The sequence below is a fragment of the Rattus norvegicus genome, chromosome 3 (genome assembly GCF_021556685.1).
Source record: "Rattus norvegicus strain SHRSP/BbbUtx chromosome 3, alternate assembly SHRSP_T2T, whole genome shotgun sequence".
Classification (NCBI taxonomy): domain Eukaryota; kingdom Metazoa; phylum Chordata; class Mammalia; order Rodentia; family Muridae; genus Rattus; species Rattus norvegicus.
The window spans coordinates 118,402,760-118,419,674 of NC_141536.1; the positions used below are offsets into that span (position 1 = coordinate 118,402,760).

The 16,915-nt window shown below is 43.8% G+C and overlaps 3 pseudogenes across 1 annotated transcript; 1 reads left to right on the forward strand and 2 right to left on the reverse strand.

Moving 5' to 3' along the window:
- Positions 1 to 232: 232 nt before the first annotated feature.
- On the reverse strand, positions 233 to 892 carry Psmb3l2 (proteasome 20S subunit beta 3 like 2; annotated as a pseudogene). The gene has a single exon (XR_015684612.1). The product of XR_015684612.1 is annotated as a proteasome 20S subunit beta 3 like 2, transcript variant X2 (transcript).
- A 3,980-nt stretch (positions 893 to 4,872) lies between these two features.
- On the reverse strand, positions 4,873 to 5,688 carry LOC147995692 (small ribosomal subunit protein eS1 pseudogene; annotated as a pseudogene).
- Positions 5,689 to 7,428: 1,740 nt separating this feature from the next.
- LOC108350566 (heterogeneous nuclear ribonucleoproteins A2/B1 pseudogene) lies at positions 7,429 to 8,889 on the forward strand (annotated as a pseudogene).
- The last annotated feature ends 8,026 nt before the right edge of the window (positions 8,890 to 16,915 follow it).

Genomic DNA, 16,915 nt, shown 5'->3' on the forward strand with positions numbered 1-16,915 from the left:
GCCTCTGTCTCTAGAGTGCTGGGAGTGAAGGTGTGCCCCTACTCACCTGGCTCATTTTGTTTATTTTTGGTCCACTTGCATTTTTCACTGTAGACCTACAGGACCAAGTCAATATGAAGGGTCTTGATATCTCTTTCACACACACACAAAGTTCATTTTACTTTCTTTTTTTTTTTTGAAAGAAAGGAGATTTTACTAAAAAGAAAAATAACAAAAGGGAGATGGGGCCAGAGCACAGGTTAGTCCATCTAGAGCACAGGTTAGTCCATCTGGGCCTTCAGTTTCCTGGTGGTGATCTTGTCTTTTTCAATGATGTGGACAATGATGCCCATACTGGACATGGCATCCTGGTCCACAGCATTCAGCATGGCCTGAGAAATGGTTTCAAACAGATGTTCTAGATCCACGTTGGGCTCCCAGAGAGACTCGCACATCCCATACATTTGTTCAGAGCAGGTGCCACTGACTCGAAGTCATTGGTCACCATGGAACAGCCAATGAGGTCCAGAGAGCAAATGAAGGGCTTAAAGGTCTTCGGGTCCAAGCCAGCAATGACAGGTTCTGTGTAGTAGGGACCAAACCGTTTCTCATACAAGAGGTTGGCCACCATGCTCAAGAGGGTGTAAGGTTTGATCTGCTGTCCTTCCTTCAGCTCATACAGGTTCAGTCGGAACTTGAGATGCTGGGCAACTGTCTGGACATCAGTGCCCAGGCCGGCTAGGTCTATGTAGAGCCTGTAACCCATGGGAAAGATCTTCTGGAAGTCCGTGGTCACCATTTGGGCCTGGATTCTGAAATGCCTGTCTGCAGCAATGGCCACACAGTTCTTTCCCTTCGTGGCCGTGATGGCCCCTCCATTATAGGACATAATAGACATGACTGCGTGGTAGTAGGAGCCCGCTCTCCACTGCGTTGCCTACAAACCGGCTTTCTCTGGCTTTGTCCCATTTTACTTTCAGTTTAGCCTCAGATGATTTCTTAAGACAAGAGCAGAGCTCGGTTGCTAATATTCTCTTCTGAAGCCTCTTGAGCAGGGTCTCCATTGCCTGCATGGCTCTTAGCACTGCTGCCTGCCAAGCTCCTACTACAACGGCTCATTAAGCTCTGCTTACAGTGTTCGACTCCAAGGTCCCAAGGTTTTCCATATTCATCAAAAACAAGCAAAACAAAACAAAACCAATCCACCAAAACCACACAGCTGGGTCCGTCATGGCAATACACTACTTCCTGGTACCAAATTCTGTATTAGGTCTTTTTCTATTGCTACCATAAAACACCATCCAAAAAACACTATCAAAAAGCTGGGCCTGGGGTTGGAGATTTAGCTCAGTGGTAGAGCGCTTGCCTAACAAGCGCAAGGCCCTGGGTTCGGTCCCCAGCTCTGAAAAAAAGAAAAGAAAAGAAAAAAAAAAAAAGCTGGGTCTGGTGGCACATGCCTTTAATCCCAGCACTTGGGAGGCGGAGGCAGGCGATCTCTGTGAGTCTGAGGCCAGTCTGGTGTACAGAGTGAGTTCTAGGACAGCTGGGGCTGCACAGAGAAACTCTGTCTTGAAAAGAAAAACAAAAGAAAAAACAAACAAACAAACAAGGTAAAACACCATAACCAAGGCAACTGAGAAAGAAAAGCATAATTGGGCTTTCAATTCTGGAAGATTAGAGTCCATGATGGAGTGAAGGCCAGAGCTTGATGTGGTCTCTTCCCACCTAATATGAGTTAGGGCCTTGCGGTTGAATGCAGCTTGCCAACTCGGCTAATCCAGCTAAGGGGAATCCTACGTCTGTGCTCCTGAGTGTTGGGATTTCAGCCAGGCCCCCAGGCTTATGTGTCACGTACATAGGTGCTGAGGATCCAAACCCCAGTGTTGTCCTTATATGGCAAGAGCATCTCCCAGCCAGGAATTTATTTTTATATTATGAAAACCCCTCTTCCCACATGCTCAAGGGTATTGTTGATATGCAGTATTGGGTGAAAAATGGGTTGCAGGAGGACCCAAGTGGAGGCGTGGGGGCTGTGTAGGAGTATTGGAGACACCCAGGACATTACTGCAGCCTGGACCATGTAGGTGGACAGGAGGGCTATCAGGGAGGTACAATTGACTCAGTTTGATCATGAAATAGGCATGGCTTAAGCAATATGATTGACACTAGTGCCTTCACTGGGTCAGGAAATTGAAAGGAAAAAAAAAAACCATTAAAGAAAAACTCAGACCATATTTTACAAATGGATGGAGAAATGAGTTTCTTTTTCTCATGTTCTGTTTGAGTTTGAATTCTAAGTTCATCACGCATCTAGTTGGGGTATGTATGAAAGGTATGGATGCCTTATTTAGATCCCTGGGTAATTAGCGTACGGATGTCAACCTAAGCCACACGTAGGAGACAGTGTGTGTATGGCTGGAGAGACCACTAAGCCGCAAACCCTGAGGAACTGTTGCATAGATGAGCTGGAAGACGGAATCCAGATGACTGGAACAGTGAGAGGAAAGCCAGGGACTCCAGCCAAAGAAAACAGGTACGCTTCTAAGAAAGGAGGAAATGGTAAGTCAGTCAGGACATTCCCAGGGGCGAAATTCAGGGCGGATATAGGAAGGTCTGCTCAGGGCAGGGTCATTAAGGACTCTCCGTCCCATTCCAGGGACCATACAGATCTCCTACAACCTTCCTTGCCCACCCCATCCCTTTTTTTCTCAGCCACCAACTCATACGTGCCAACCAGGGAATCAGGTAGGTGGTCTTCCTCTCTTCCTCTCTGTCCTCTAATTCCGATCACCCAGTCTTATTCCTACTTCTGCAGCAGACTACCTGAAGCTGCCTCCTTTGTCTCTCTTTCTCCCATTCATGGTGGTTTGCTAAATCTCCTACAGACTTCTTCTACCACCCTCTCCCTCTGTCTTAGCTGCCAACTCCAGGAGACACTTCCTGGAAACCTGCAGGATGACACTGACCCTGGAATCATGTAGGTAGGCAATCTTCACTCACCCTCTTCTCCCCGAGTCTTACCCACTGCCCTGCAGCACACTGTGGCCTCTCCTTCCTCTGTCCCCATTCCCAGGCTTCAACTCAGATCCTGGCAGCACACTCAATTTTCCTCTCGCCTGGGGACTCTCTCAGTCCCCTTCCCCCATTCTAATCATTCTCCGTTTCTTTCTTTCTTCCTTTCTTCCTTTCTTTCTTTCCTTCTTTCTTTCTTTCTTTCTTTCTTTCTTTTTAAAAAAGATTTATTTATTATTATATGTATGAGTACATTGTAGCTATTTTTCAGACACATCAGAAGAGGGCATTGGATCCCATTACAGATGGTTGTGAGCCACCATGTGGTTGCTGGGATTTGAACTCAGGACCTCTGGAAGAGCAGTCAGTGCTCTTAACCGCTGAGCCATCTCTCCAACCCCCCATTCTCCATTTCTTATTGTTAGCTCCCAACACCTAGAAAGAGTCTATCTAAGGCCACACCTGGCAGGATCTTGGAAGCATTCCCTACCAGGAAACTCACACCCACCACACTCCCCTAAGAACCAGGGAAGGCAACAAAAACCAAAGAATGAAACACCCACTCAATAAAGACAGCACCAAATACCAGTCACCCAAAGCCAGATTCCAAGGTGCCATCATACAAATACAATAGAAACCAGGGCAATATGTCTCCACTAGAGCCCAGCAACCCTACTACAGTAGGCTCAAAGACACAAATATAGCTAAAACATAAGACACAAACTTTAAAATAGCTATGATGTATGTGTACAGGTTTTCAAAGAAGGTGTGAATAAATCCATTAGTGAAATGTATGAAGACACAAACAGCAGAGAGATATGACAAGAACAGTACACAACATGAAAACAGAAATATAATTACTAAAGAAAACCCAAACTGAGGGAAGATTGGAAATGAAAAATTTAGGAACTCAAACAAAGACTTCAGTGGCAAGCCCCACCAACAGTGTACAAAGCAGGGAAGAGAGAATCTGAGGCATTGAAGACAAGGCAGAAGAAACAGACACCTCAGCCAAAGAAGAAGATGAATTAAAAGAAAGAAAAGAAAAATCCAGGCACAAAACATTCAGGAAATCTGGGACACTAAAAAGATCATATCTATAAATAACAGGAATAGAGGAAGAAGAAACCTGGGTCAAAGGCACAGAACAGGTCTTGCACAAAGTCATAGAAGAAAACCTCCCTAACCCAAAGAGGGAGATACCTATCAAGGCACAAGAAGTATACAGACCACCACAATAGACTGGATGAGAGAATAAATTCCCCACAACACACAACAATAAAAACACTGGCTTGTTCCTGTGCCAGTGCCACTTTCCGAGGAGCTGGGATTCACAACCATGTTGCCCAAGGGTCTGCTTCAGTCTGTGTAGATCCTCAGCTCCTTAGCCAGCCACAGCATGATAAACTGTGAGTGGGGAAAGGGCCTCATTAAGGTAAACATTCTCTGGAGACAATCAAGCCACTCTCACTGCAGCTCAAGTTACTTGACCCTGCTCTGCTTCTGGACAAGACATGACTTCCTGGTGTGATGTCCGGGTCCCTGTGAAGGGCTGTGATCACGTGGCCCAACTTTATGCTTTCTAACAGTCCATCTCCAAAGGCCTGGTGGCTTCTTACCACGTACTCGTGGGTGAGGCTAGAAGGAAGGAGATAAGAGATAGCCTCATCTACTATGATTGGACTCTGCTGGTAGCTGGCCCCCATCAATGCAAGTAGATCATTTCAGAGATACTGGTGCCTATGCTTGATTCCAGAAATCCTACCAACTAGGTGATCTCAAGGACCAGGGCTTGCCTTGCTTTGTTTTGTTTTGTTTTGTTTTGTTTTATTTTCCACCACAAATAGGACTTTTTATTTGTCACTATTAAAAGTCTGGATTTTAAATTGATTCTTGCACTGGTGGTTCATGGCCATCAGCTCGTTCAACTTTTGCTCCTGTCTCGTCACCAGTTGTTTTGCCAGTACTACACCTTCACCATAGAGCTCCACAGTTTTCCTAATTCAAACTTGGGTTTCCTCACCATTTTGACTTTCCTAACAAAGATGTCATGGGGAGGATAGATGGACTGGCAAGCCTTCTCTATGTCTTTCTCAGTGCTGTCTGGAATGAGTTTATTAACTGCTTCCTTCAAGTCGTTTGTCTGCACTTCTCGGGTCATGATTTCCATCATTTTCTTCTGGGTCTGGCGGACCTGCTGGTGCTGCGCATAGGAGGATGTCTTTCTAATCTGGTTGTTGTGTTTTTTACTGAAACCAGCACAGAAAAGTTGGAGCAAATACCCATCGGTCATCTTGACATCAGCATGAGCTTCAATCATGGTGATCTGCCACTTTTTGATCGTGGAGCACATTTTGTCCCAGGTAAGATCCATGCCATGGAAGTTAGTCAGACAGTTTTTGCCCTGAGCATCCTTAGTAATTAGCTTGAATCTTCTAAATGCAACTTCCTCATTCTGTAGATCGGCAAGGCTCGCTTCAAACGGCAAGGCTCACACACGACCCTCGAGGCCATCAGATGCAATTGTGGTTCCTTGAGTCCTTGTGACTAGTGTTTCCCCGATGTTCCTAATACTGAACATTGCTGGAGCTTTCACATCATACCAGTCTGCTGTAGAAAATGGATCAACCACTTTCTTCTCAGCTCCCTTCTTACCACCTTTTGTCAGGCTCTTGTTCTTCCCGACCACCATGGTGCCACTCGGAGAGCCAAAAGGGTAGAAGCACAACTCTTGTGAGAACTTAACCCAGGGTTTACCTTGAAATAAACATCCTAGGATTATAATATTCTGAGAGACAAAAACAAAAACAAAAACAAAACAAAAAACCAACAGCAACAAAACCCCCCAAACGAACAAAACAAAACAAAACAACAGCAACAAAACCCCCCAAACGAACAAAAAGCAAAAAACAAAACACTAAATGTATATAGAACAAAGAAAGAATATTTAAATTTACAAGGGAAAAAGACCAAGTAACACATAAAAGCAAGCTCACTGAAAAGTTCCTGATTTTTCAATGGAGACTCCAAAAGACTTCAATGGATGCTCTACAAATGCTTAAGAGACAATGGATGTTAGCCCAGACTATTACACTCAGCAAAACTATCAATCACAGTTTTGCTGGCTACTTGTATATCAAGCTGACACAAGACAGAGTTATCCAAAAGGAGGGAAGGAACTTCAGTTGAGAGAATGCCTTCATAAGATCCAGCTGTATGGTATTTTCTTAATTAGTGATTGATGAGGGAAGGGCAAGTCTGTTGTGGGTGATGCTGTTCCTGGGCTGGTGGTCTTGGGTTCTATAAGAAAGCAGGCCCAGGCCGACAGGAGCCGGATGTAGATCTCTCCTGAGAGACACAGCCAGAATACAGCAAATACAGAGGCGAATGCCAGCAGCAAACCACTGAACTGAGAATAGGAACCCCGTTGAAGGAATCAGAGAAAGAACTGGAAGAGCTTGAAGGGGGCTCGAGACCCCATATGTACAACAATGCCAAGCAACCAGAGCTTCCAGGGACTAAGCCACTACCTAAAGACTATACATGGACTGACCCTGGACTCTGACCTCATAGGTAGCAATGAATATCCTAGTAAGAGAACCAGTGGAAGGGGAAGCCCTGGGTCCTGCTAAGACTGAACCCCCAGTGAACTAGATTGTTGGGGGGAGGGCGGCAATGGGGGGAGGGTGGGGAGGGAAACACCCATAAAGGAGGGGAGGGGGAGGGATTAGGGGGATGTTTGCCCGGAAACCGGGAAAGGGAATAACACTTGAAATGTAAATAAGAAATACTCAAGTTAATAATAAAAAAAAAAAAAAAAAGAAAGAAAGCAGGCCGAGGGGTTGGGGATTTAGCTCAGTGGTAGAGCGCTTGCCTAGGAAGCGCAAGGCCCTGGGTTCGGTCCCCAGCTCCAAAAAAAAAAAAAAAAAAAAGAAAGCAGGCCGAGTTAGCTAGGAGAAGTAAGCCAGCAGCATCCCCTCGTGGCTTCTACATCAGCTCCTGCCTCCAGGTTCCTGCCCTGTTTGAGTTCCTGACTTCCTCAGTGATGGACTATAATGTGGAAATGTAAGGAAAATAAATCTTTTCCTTCCCAAGCTATTTTTGGTCATGGTGTTTCATTACAGTAATATTAACCCTAATTAAGACAGCAATACACGGGCTGGAGAGATGGCTCAGCGGTTAAGAGTACCCGACTGCTCTTCCAGAGCATGAGTTCAATTCCCAGCAACCACATGGTGGCTCACAACCATCTGTAAAGAGATCCGATGCCCTCTTCTGGTGTATCTGAAGACAGCTACAGTATACTTATATATAATAAATAAATAAATCTTAAAAAAAAAAAAAACCGACAGCAATACACGGGCAGTAGCAGCGGCGCCGGTGCCCCGAGCGGCACAGTTTCTTGGCCATCGGCTGCTCTCACCACAAAGTCAGGACGAGTCCCGTGCGTGTCCGTCCGCGGAGGTCTTTCTCTTCTCGCTCGGCTGCGGGAAATCGAGCTGAAGCGACTGAGTTCGCGATGGAGAGAGAAAAGGAACAGTTCTGTAAGCTCTTTATTGGTGGCTTAAGCTTTGAAACCACAGAAGAAAGTTTGAGAAACTACTACGAGCAATGGGGAAAGCTCACAGACTGTGTGGTTATGCGGGATCCTGCAAGCAAAAGATCAAGAGGATTTGGCTTTGTAACTTTCTCATCCATGGCTGAGGTTGATGTTGCCATGGCTGCAAGGCCTCATTCCATTGATGGCAGGGTGGTTGAGCCAAAACGTGCTGTGGCAAGAGAGGAGTCTGGGAAACCAGGAGCCCATGTGACTGTGAAGAAACTGTTCGTTGGTGGAATTAAGGAAGATACTGAGGAGCATCACCTTAGAGATTACTTTGAAGAATATGGAAAAATTGATACTATTGAAATAATTACTGATAGACAGTCTGGAAAAAAAGAGGCTTTGGCTTTGTTACCTTTGATGACCATGATCCTGTGGATAAAATTGTCTTGCAGAAATATCACACCATAAATGGTCACAATGCAGAAGTTAGAAAGGCATTGTCTAGACAAGAAATGCAGGAAGTCCAAAATTCTAGGAGTGGAAGAGGAGGAAACTTTGGTTTTGGAGATTCTCGAGGTGGCGGTGGCAATTCTGGACCAGGACCAGGAAGCAACTTTAGGGGGGGTTCTGATGGATATGGAAGTGGACGTGGATTTGGGGATGGCTATAATGGGTATGGAGGAGGACCTAGAGGTGGCAATTTTGGAGGTAGCCCTGGTTATGGAGGAGGAAGAGGAGGATATGGTGGTGGAGGACCTGGATATGGCAACCAGGGTGGGAGCTACAGAGGTGGTTATGACAACTATGGAGGAGGAAATTATGGAAGTGGAAATTACAATGATTTTGGAAATTATAACCAGCAACCTTCTAACTACGGTCCAATGAAGAGTGGAAACTTTGGTGGTAGCAGGAACATGGGAGGACCATATGGTGGAGGGAACTATGGTCCTGGAGGAAGTGGAGGAAGTGGGGGCTATGGTGGAAGGAGCCGATATTGAGCTTCTTCCTACTTACCATGGGAAGGTGTCTTGCTGCAGGTAACTAATGAAGAAGTGGTCAACCACAGAGTCTTCAAGAAATAAGAAATTCTGTACCATCTGAAAGTAGTTCTTGTTGGTGCCTTCATTTAAGAAGCACTTTTAAGATAAAAGGGAATGTTTTCTGATTAAAAACTTAATTTAGTACAGGTTCTTAATAAAATTACAAAAATGAGTGTTGATTGTAAAGGGTAACATCAGATTAGCTAAGGATAATGTGTTATGTTTTAAATTAGGATTTGTGAGTAGACAGATAAGCTCTATTTTAAATACAAGTTTTATAAAATAAATACTTTTGTAACCAAAAAAAAAAAAGACAGCAATACACACAAAGAGAAAAATATTCCATATTAAAGATACAGAAGGTACCTTTAGCTAAACTAAAAGGTTAATCAAACCCGAGAAAACACAAGGAATAAATAACTGCAGATCAACAAATTAAATGTAGAAAGGCACAGCATAATAACAAAATAACAAAAATCAATAAGTACTGCTCATTAATACCTCTCAGCATTAATGGCCTCAATTTCTCAATAAAAAGACACAGGCTAAGAGATTAGTTTGGAAAATAGGATCCATCCCTCTGCTGTATTCAAGAAACACACTTTAGCATCAAGGATAGATATCACCTCAGAGTAAAAGAACGAGAAAAGGATATTCCAAACAAATGGACCCAAAAAGCAAGCTGAGTGTAGCTATTTTAATATCTGAAAAAGTAGACTTCAACTAAAACTAATCAGAAGAGATAGGGCAGGATGCTACATATTCATTGTGGAGGTTTGGATTGGTATGACCCACAATGACTTATGTGTTTCAATGCTTGGCCCATAGTGAGTGTCACTTAGTGAGTGAGGTATGGCCTTATTAGAGAAGGTATGGCCTTGTTGGAGGAAGTGTGCCACTGTGGAGGCAGGCTCTGAGGTCTTACATATTCTCAGTAACCTTCCTATATTTAAATGACAAAGTGAGAAAGAAAATCAGGGAAACTATACTTTTCACAAAAGCTTTGAGCAAACAAACAAAGACTTTGAGGTAACTTTAACCAAGCAAGTAAAAGACTTGTATGATAACAATGTTAAGTCACTGAGAAAAAAACTGAAGACGATATCAGAAGTTGGAAATATCTCCTATTCTCATGGATCAGTAGGGTTAACATAGTAAAAATGGCCATCCTATCAAAAGCAATCTACAGATTCAATGCAATACCTATTAAAGGTTTGACACACACACACAGACACCACACACACACACACACACACACACATGTCGCACGCCTAACGTCTCGCCAGCAAGAACAACGTGCGGACGTCAGGATCCTTCTGCAGCAAAGCGTTTATTGCATCTTAAAGAGGAGAGACCCGGGGCCCAGAAAGGCGCTGCTTATAAAACCCTAGCACGGCACGTCCATGCCTGATTGGTCGCTTACCCATGATCTCACTGGCATGCCCCGGGGTGGGCAAAGACTTGGCGCGAACACACTCTTGCACATGCGCACACAGCTAGTTTCCTGAAAGGAAGTCGGGCTGGCGCAGCAGAAGCCAGTGCCATCTTGTAATGGCGAATGTTATCCCGGCTTTCCACGTGGGGCACAGCGGAAGCCGGCGCCATCTTGTAATGGCGAATGCTATCACGGATTTCCACATCTCCCCCTTTTTGTTTTACTAGAATGAGGCTGGTCCAGGCCTCTGCAGTTACGACCATCTGCTGTGGCTCCTGTCTTAGGTCGTTACTCTAATGTCACAGCCTTATCCGTCGTAGGGTAACCCTATTGCCACCGGGCCCCGTGTCTTAGATTGGTTTGTGCATGAGGAAAGTTGCCCGTCTCTGGATACCGCAGTGCTGTGTGACAGTAACTGCTAAAGGACCTAGGGCGAACTCTACAAAAGAGGCCAGCCAGAAAATGAGTTAGTGGGGAAATCATGATCACCCTATTGCGTGCAATGAGGAAACCTCTGCGATGTAGAAGGGCTGATCAAAGAATCATTGAGTCTCTCTCATCCCAGTGCAATGGATCCACAAATCCATGGGGTGTAAGAGCAGAGAACTCAGATACAGAAAGAGAGCCTCTCTCCTCCCAGTGTAATGGATCCACAGATCCATGGGGTGCAGGAGCAGAGAACTCAGATGCCGACTAATTCCTGAGCATAGATAACCAAATTCCAGGGGAGGCCCCTTGTTCAATGGCCACAAGTGCTTGAGTGACAACGACCTTGTCACGTTTCTGTTGAGATCTGAGTTTGCAAACCAACCATAGCATGAACACTAATCCACAGCATAGGGCTGTACCAAACAGAGCCACTCCTGATAAGTAGTGGGCACCTTATCTGGTTCTCCTCAGCTGCTACCACCAAGGGCCGTAGTTAAGCCGCTCCTATAATAAAATTTAGAATTCCCAATTGTTAGCAACTACTCCAGAAAGTTCACCCACTGTGCTTGCCTAACAATAGATTGGAGGAGGGTAACTCTAGACACTGTAGACACAATGGCTGCAGCAGTAATGGCTGCTACAATAGCAGTGAAAGTAACAAGGTCTTTCCCAGGACAGTTTAGGATTGGTCATTCTTCTCTGGAAAAACCAGCAGGCAATGGAACCATGTCTGAGATCTGTACAACCAGGGCAGAGTTCCCCAGTCCACAGCAGCTTCACGCAGATGGCATTCCTGTGAAGCTACAGACTGCAAAATGACAACACCAGTTAAGGCAGCAAGAGTCTCCAGGGGAATGAGGGGGGCAAGAGTAACGGAGTCCAGTCTTCTCCAGCAAGCAGCAGTGCACAGAGGGTCTGAGCGTAGGCCATAGTGGGACAGGACACACACAGTGGTTGACAAAAGATGAGGGGGGATCTTCCATCTTCCTCTCAGGGCAGAGGAATGACTCCAGGGACCCGAACCACAAAAGCTGAATCTTCATGCAACCAGGATCAGCAAGTCTCACCAACCACTCAGGCAGCTGGCATACTCTTGTGGCATCCTGTAGAAAAAACACAAAGATTCCCTCTTCCCCATATAAAATATCTGAACAGGATCATGTCAATATGTGAATCTTTCTATTTCACCTAGGCAGAAGTATGCCTAGTTGTAGGGTGTCATAAACACTCAGAGTGTTCCAAATTTTAAAACTGAAATAAAAGGAGCAATATTTAGCATACAGGGATAACTCCCCCTTTTTATTTATTAAGATATAAACTGTCTGGTATCATTGTCCTCCCTCGTTAAGGGGTCTAGGCAATCCAGTTTGAGCTCTTAAATGGCCTCTAAAGGAACAGTATTTAGTGTTCTTATCCACTAAGTCATCTCTCTAGCACCTCACAAACTTTATTTCCAATGAGGATAACAAAGACCTAAGTCCTCTGGTAAGGTGAGGTACTTAGCCAACTAACATATCCTTAGAAGTTTAAAATTAGTTTCAAATATTCTTTTCTGGAGTAGTGTAACAGCTACTCCCCAAATATTAAAGCTCATTTTGAGAGCAAAGGTTTGTAGTAAAAATTTCTATATACACTGAAAGATTTAAAGTTCTAACTTCTTACATTGAAGAAGCGACAAAATTATATAATATAAGGCTATTAGCCATTCCTTTGTAAATTTTTTAATGATATCACTTTATGGGCTCTCTAAAATTATAAGCAAGCTCACGAAATAAAAACTCAAAATCGGGGTTGGGGATTTAGCTCAGCAGTAGAGCCCTTGCCTAGGGAGCGCAAGGCCCTGGGTATGGTCCCCAGCTCCGGAAAAAAAAAAAAACAAACTCACAATCGCCAGGACATCTTCTAAATCTATCTTGAAATGGCAGTTGGAGTAAGCAAACTGGCTGTAATGCTCTCACAAGTTTTAAAACCTCATCAATCCTTTGTAAATCCTGTAACAATCTCTACCTGTTTGATTTTTTCTTAATTACAAATAAGTTTGAGTTAGTCAATGTAACACTGGCAATCCTTAATCACAATCTTTAAGTTCTCCTTGTAACACCAGAGCACAGCCACAACTTTGGGGAATCACCTGAGTTCTGAGTACTGTCCTTGGGGCAGTAGAATTAGCATCAAAATACAGATAACTTTAGGGCAAACCACAACTTTGGAAAGCAAAACTCAACCTCTAACAACCTAGTCTCTAAAATCCAGTCTTCAAAACACTGAGTCTATCCTTCATGCTACAAAGTTTGACTGTTAATTCCTACATATGAACGCACGATGGTGCGGTCTCTAATACCTCAACAAAGAGACATTGCCCTAAAATCTTTTAGAAGCCTGGTTTCTAGAATAAGAATTCCATAAAAATATTATCTCAATTTAGACCTGTTTCCCTAGGTTGGCCCATGTCACATGTTGTCTAGAATGACTTTATCCAAATTACAGTTTTAAGCCAACTTTCTGTTACCAATGTTACACCTTTTTAACCATATCTAATAACTTAAAAGCCAATAGTACATAACCAAGGCGTGTAGAGCATATTTATACATTTAAAACCAATCAGAAACAAAATTGAAGTGGCTATACATATCTTCAATATTTACACCAAGCACAATTTTTAGTTTTCTAGCTGTGATTTTAAGAGAAGCACCTTGTCACCTGTTGAGTCTAATAATAAGTCAGGGATTTTTCTAAGAGAAACAGCCATCAGCTCCTGTACCAAAGAAGCTGAGGAGCTGCTGGCCCCTTTAAGATCAGCTCATACAGACGCTCAGCCCCCGGGCAGCTTCTCCAGCTGACCTAGACTCCTGGCTACAGGTACAGGGCTCCAAGGGCTGATTGAAACTGCTTTTTTTCATTTGTTCCTTTTTTGAAACGAGTTAAAACCAAATCAAGGTGCGAACAACTGGCAGATAATGTTTTTACCATTTTTTCTTTTGAACATGAAACATAAAACATTTAAACAAAAACCACAGACATAAACTGACAGACATGGACAGTTTGGTGCACCAAGGACAGACAATAGACATAGGGGAAAAAACTAGATGGTGTCCCACCGAAGGGACCCAGATTCCAATAGGAGTCAGCAGAGAGGTAGGATTTCCCCTTTCCCACCACTTCCACGGTGACCATCCACTCGAGTGGAGTTGATATGGACGATGGATTGTCTCAATTCCTGGACTAGTCCATCAACGTGTTGAAACCAAATTCCTGTAAGATACTGAGATATATTACGGGATATCTGAGCAGCACGACTGACATTCACAAATGGTATGGAAGTGAAACACAGTCCTGAATATTTCCACTCACAACCCAATTACATTAACTCCATCAAGCTGTGCATGGGCGTTGAGATGTCCTTGGGGGTAGGGGGTAGGAAAAATGAAACTAATGCTGTAGCTGATGTGTTCTGACTGGTCCCAGCTAAAAGTCCTTGAGACCAGGAATCCAAGTAGGCACACTCTGTAAAATACAAAAAGTTGAAGACAAAAGTTTAGAATTGAGATATCTTTTTGTTTGATTCTCCTGAATAAATGTTTCAGGCGGTCTACCTCTATCAAATCTGATCAGTATGACTCTGTGAAGTTTCCAGAGCCTAATCACACCTTTTACAAGCACAAAGACAAAATTTTTCTCCCAAAATACTGTGTTCCTTTTATCTCCTCCCTGTTTCTCTCCCAGGGCATCCTTTCCCTTATCTCTCGCTTCCTCGGATCCAAGGTCCTTGGAAGGGCCTCTTTTCTTAGGTGCACCTTTCCTTCTTAAAGCTTCTAATCTTTCACCTCACTCTGTTTCTGACATGCTGTCCTGTAACTCCTCTAATGCCCCCTGTCCTGCTATTACTGTTGGGTGGCATTTCTCATCTTCTAGGCACGATTTTTGACTGTGCCTAGCGGCAGCCGCAAAATCAAAAACCAAAAGAGAAAGAATGAGCGCTGCCAAAACGATAACAAAAGCTTCCACCGCATCTTCTAATGGGGGAGAGAGACGAGAGAGATCAAGACCAAGCATGCCTCTCAGAGCTTACCTTTCGTCCTGCAGTTCTGGACCCTCTCCGTGAGCGGATGCTCTCCTCGGTGCCGGCGATGGTGAGGCGTTTGTACCGGGTTTCGGCACCAAATATCGCGCGCCTAACGTCTCGCCAGCAAGAACAACGCGCGGACATCAGGATCCTTCTGTAGCAAAGCGTTTATTGCATCTTAAAGAGGAGAGACCTGGGGCCCAGAAAGGCGCTGCTTATAAAACCCTAGCACGGCGCGTCCACGCCTGATTGGTCACTTACCCATGATCTCACTGGCATGCCCCGGGGTGGGCAAAGACTTGGCGCGAACACACTCTTGCACATGCGCACACAGCTAGTTTCCTGAAAGGAACTCAGGCTGGCGCAGCGGAAGCCAGTGCCATCTTGTAATGGTGAATGTTATCCCGGCTTTCCACGTGGGGCACAGCGGAAGCCGGCGCCATCTTGTAATGGCGAATGCTATCACGGCTTTCCACACACACACACACACACACACACACACACACACACCAAGATATCTAAAACAATACTGAGTACCAAAAGAACTGCTGGAAATATTACCATCTCCAATCTCAGTTCACACTACAGAGCTATGGAAATAAAAACAACATGGTATTAACACAGAAATAGATACACTAATAAATGGAATTGAATTGAAGACCCAGATAGAGTCTATGTATCTATGGATACCTGCTTTTTAAATAAAGAAGCCATACATACTGGAAAAAGACAGCACCTTAAACAAACCTTGCTAGTCAGACTGGAGGCTGCATGTGGAAGAACAAAAATGAACCACACTTACCACCTCGACATAAAGCCATGTACACTGAATACAATAGGAGAGAAAGTGGAGAATACCCTGGAACTCGTCAGCACAGAAAAGACTTTCTGAACAGAGCATCAATAATTAGCACAGGCATTAATAGATAGGATCACATTAAACTGAAAAGCTTCTATATGGCAGAGAACATGCGGCATACACGTTTCATTCAGACAACGCAGCAGGGAAAAGATTTTTACCAACTATATATCTGGCAGAGGGCTAATATCTAAAATATATAAAGAACTCAAAAAACTGAACATCAAGAAAATAACTCATTTAAAAAGGGGTAGGGTTCTAAACAGAATTCTCAAAACAGGAAATAAAAATGAGTCAACATCCTTAGTCATCGAGGAGCTGTAAATCAAAACTACTTTGAAATTTCACCTTACACCCATCAGATTGGCTAAGATTAATAAAAACAAATAATAGAAAACAAAATACTGATGTGGAGGGTGTGGGGTAAGGGGAACGCTCACCTATTGCTGAAGGGAGTGCAAACTTAGCCACTGTGGAAATCAGCATGGTGGTTCCTCAGGAAGCTGGGAATGGATTTACTTCAAGATACAGCTATGCCACTCCTGGGCATATACCCAAAGGATGCTTTATCCTGTTATAGAGGTGCTTGTTTAGCCATGGGCATTGTTTCTCTATTCATAATGGCCAGAAGTTAGAAAGGGCATAGATGCCATCAATGGATGAGTGGATAAAGAGAACATGATACGTTACACATGGAACATTACTCATCTAGTTAAAAATGAAAACATAAAATTCATAAGCAAATGGGTAGAGCTATAAAAATCATCCCAAGCGAGGTAACGAGACCCAGAAAGACAAATACAGCATGCATGTGCGTATATGTGGAAGCTAGCTGTTAAGTCTTCAAACAGCAAACTTCAGTCCACATAACAGCAGAGTTTATATACAGAATAAGAGAGCAGGGAAGAGGGATGGATCTCTCCAGAAAGGTAGATAGAATTGATAGTTAAGGTTAAGCAAAGGTAGGATGGGACAGGACCAAATGGAAAAGGGCAGGGAAGAAGGGAAGGAGGGAGGGAATACAGGGAGGGCCAGCTAATATGAAGGGCCATTTGAAGGGTCATCTGGAAACCTAGCACCATAGAAATTTCCTCAAATGCATACATATATGAAGGTAATCTAAATGAAATAATCAAATAATGGGGGAGAGTAAGCCCAAACCACACATCTGTCACTACATGAAGCTCCCTGTTCCAGGAATAGTTTATATCTAATTGAGTTTTTTGATAAAAACGTGGTTTCCATGGAAACCCCAAACAACACAGGCTATTGCCAAGTCCACTGGCTGTTCTCCAAAAACTGACTGCAAAGGCCCATTGCTGAAGACAACATTGACACAATTCACTGAACCTGGAGAAGTCGAGCTGGTGACTACATAGAGCCTTTATTAGTAAGGACTAGTGCTTGTGGCTCAGGGAGATACTCTGCACACTAGTAGAGGAGAAATGCAAAGACCGAAAACCTAAAAACCCTTTGATTTACAATGATGACCTATCTGCATGATATACTGGTTGGTGCAATAGTGGTACACATGTTATGAGAGTAGCCAACC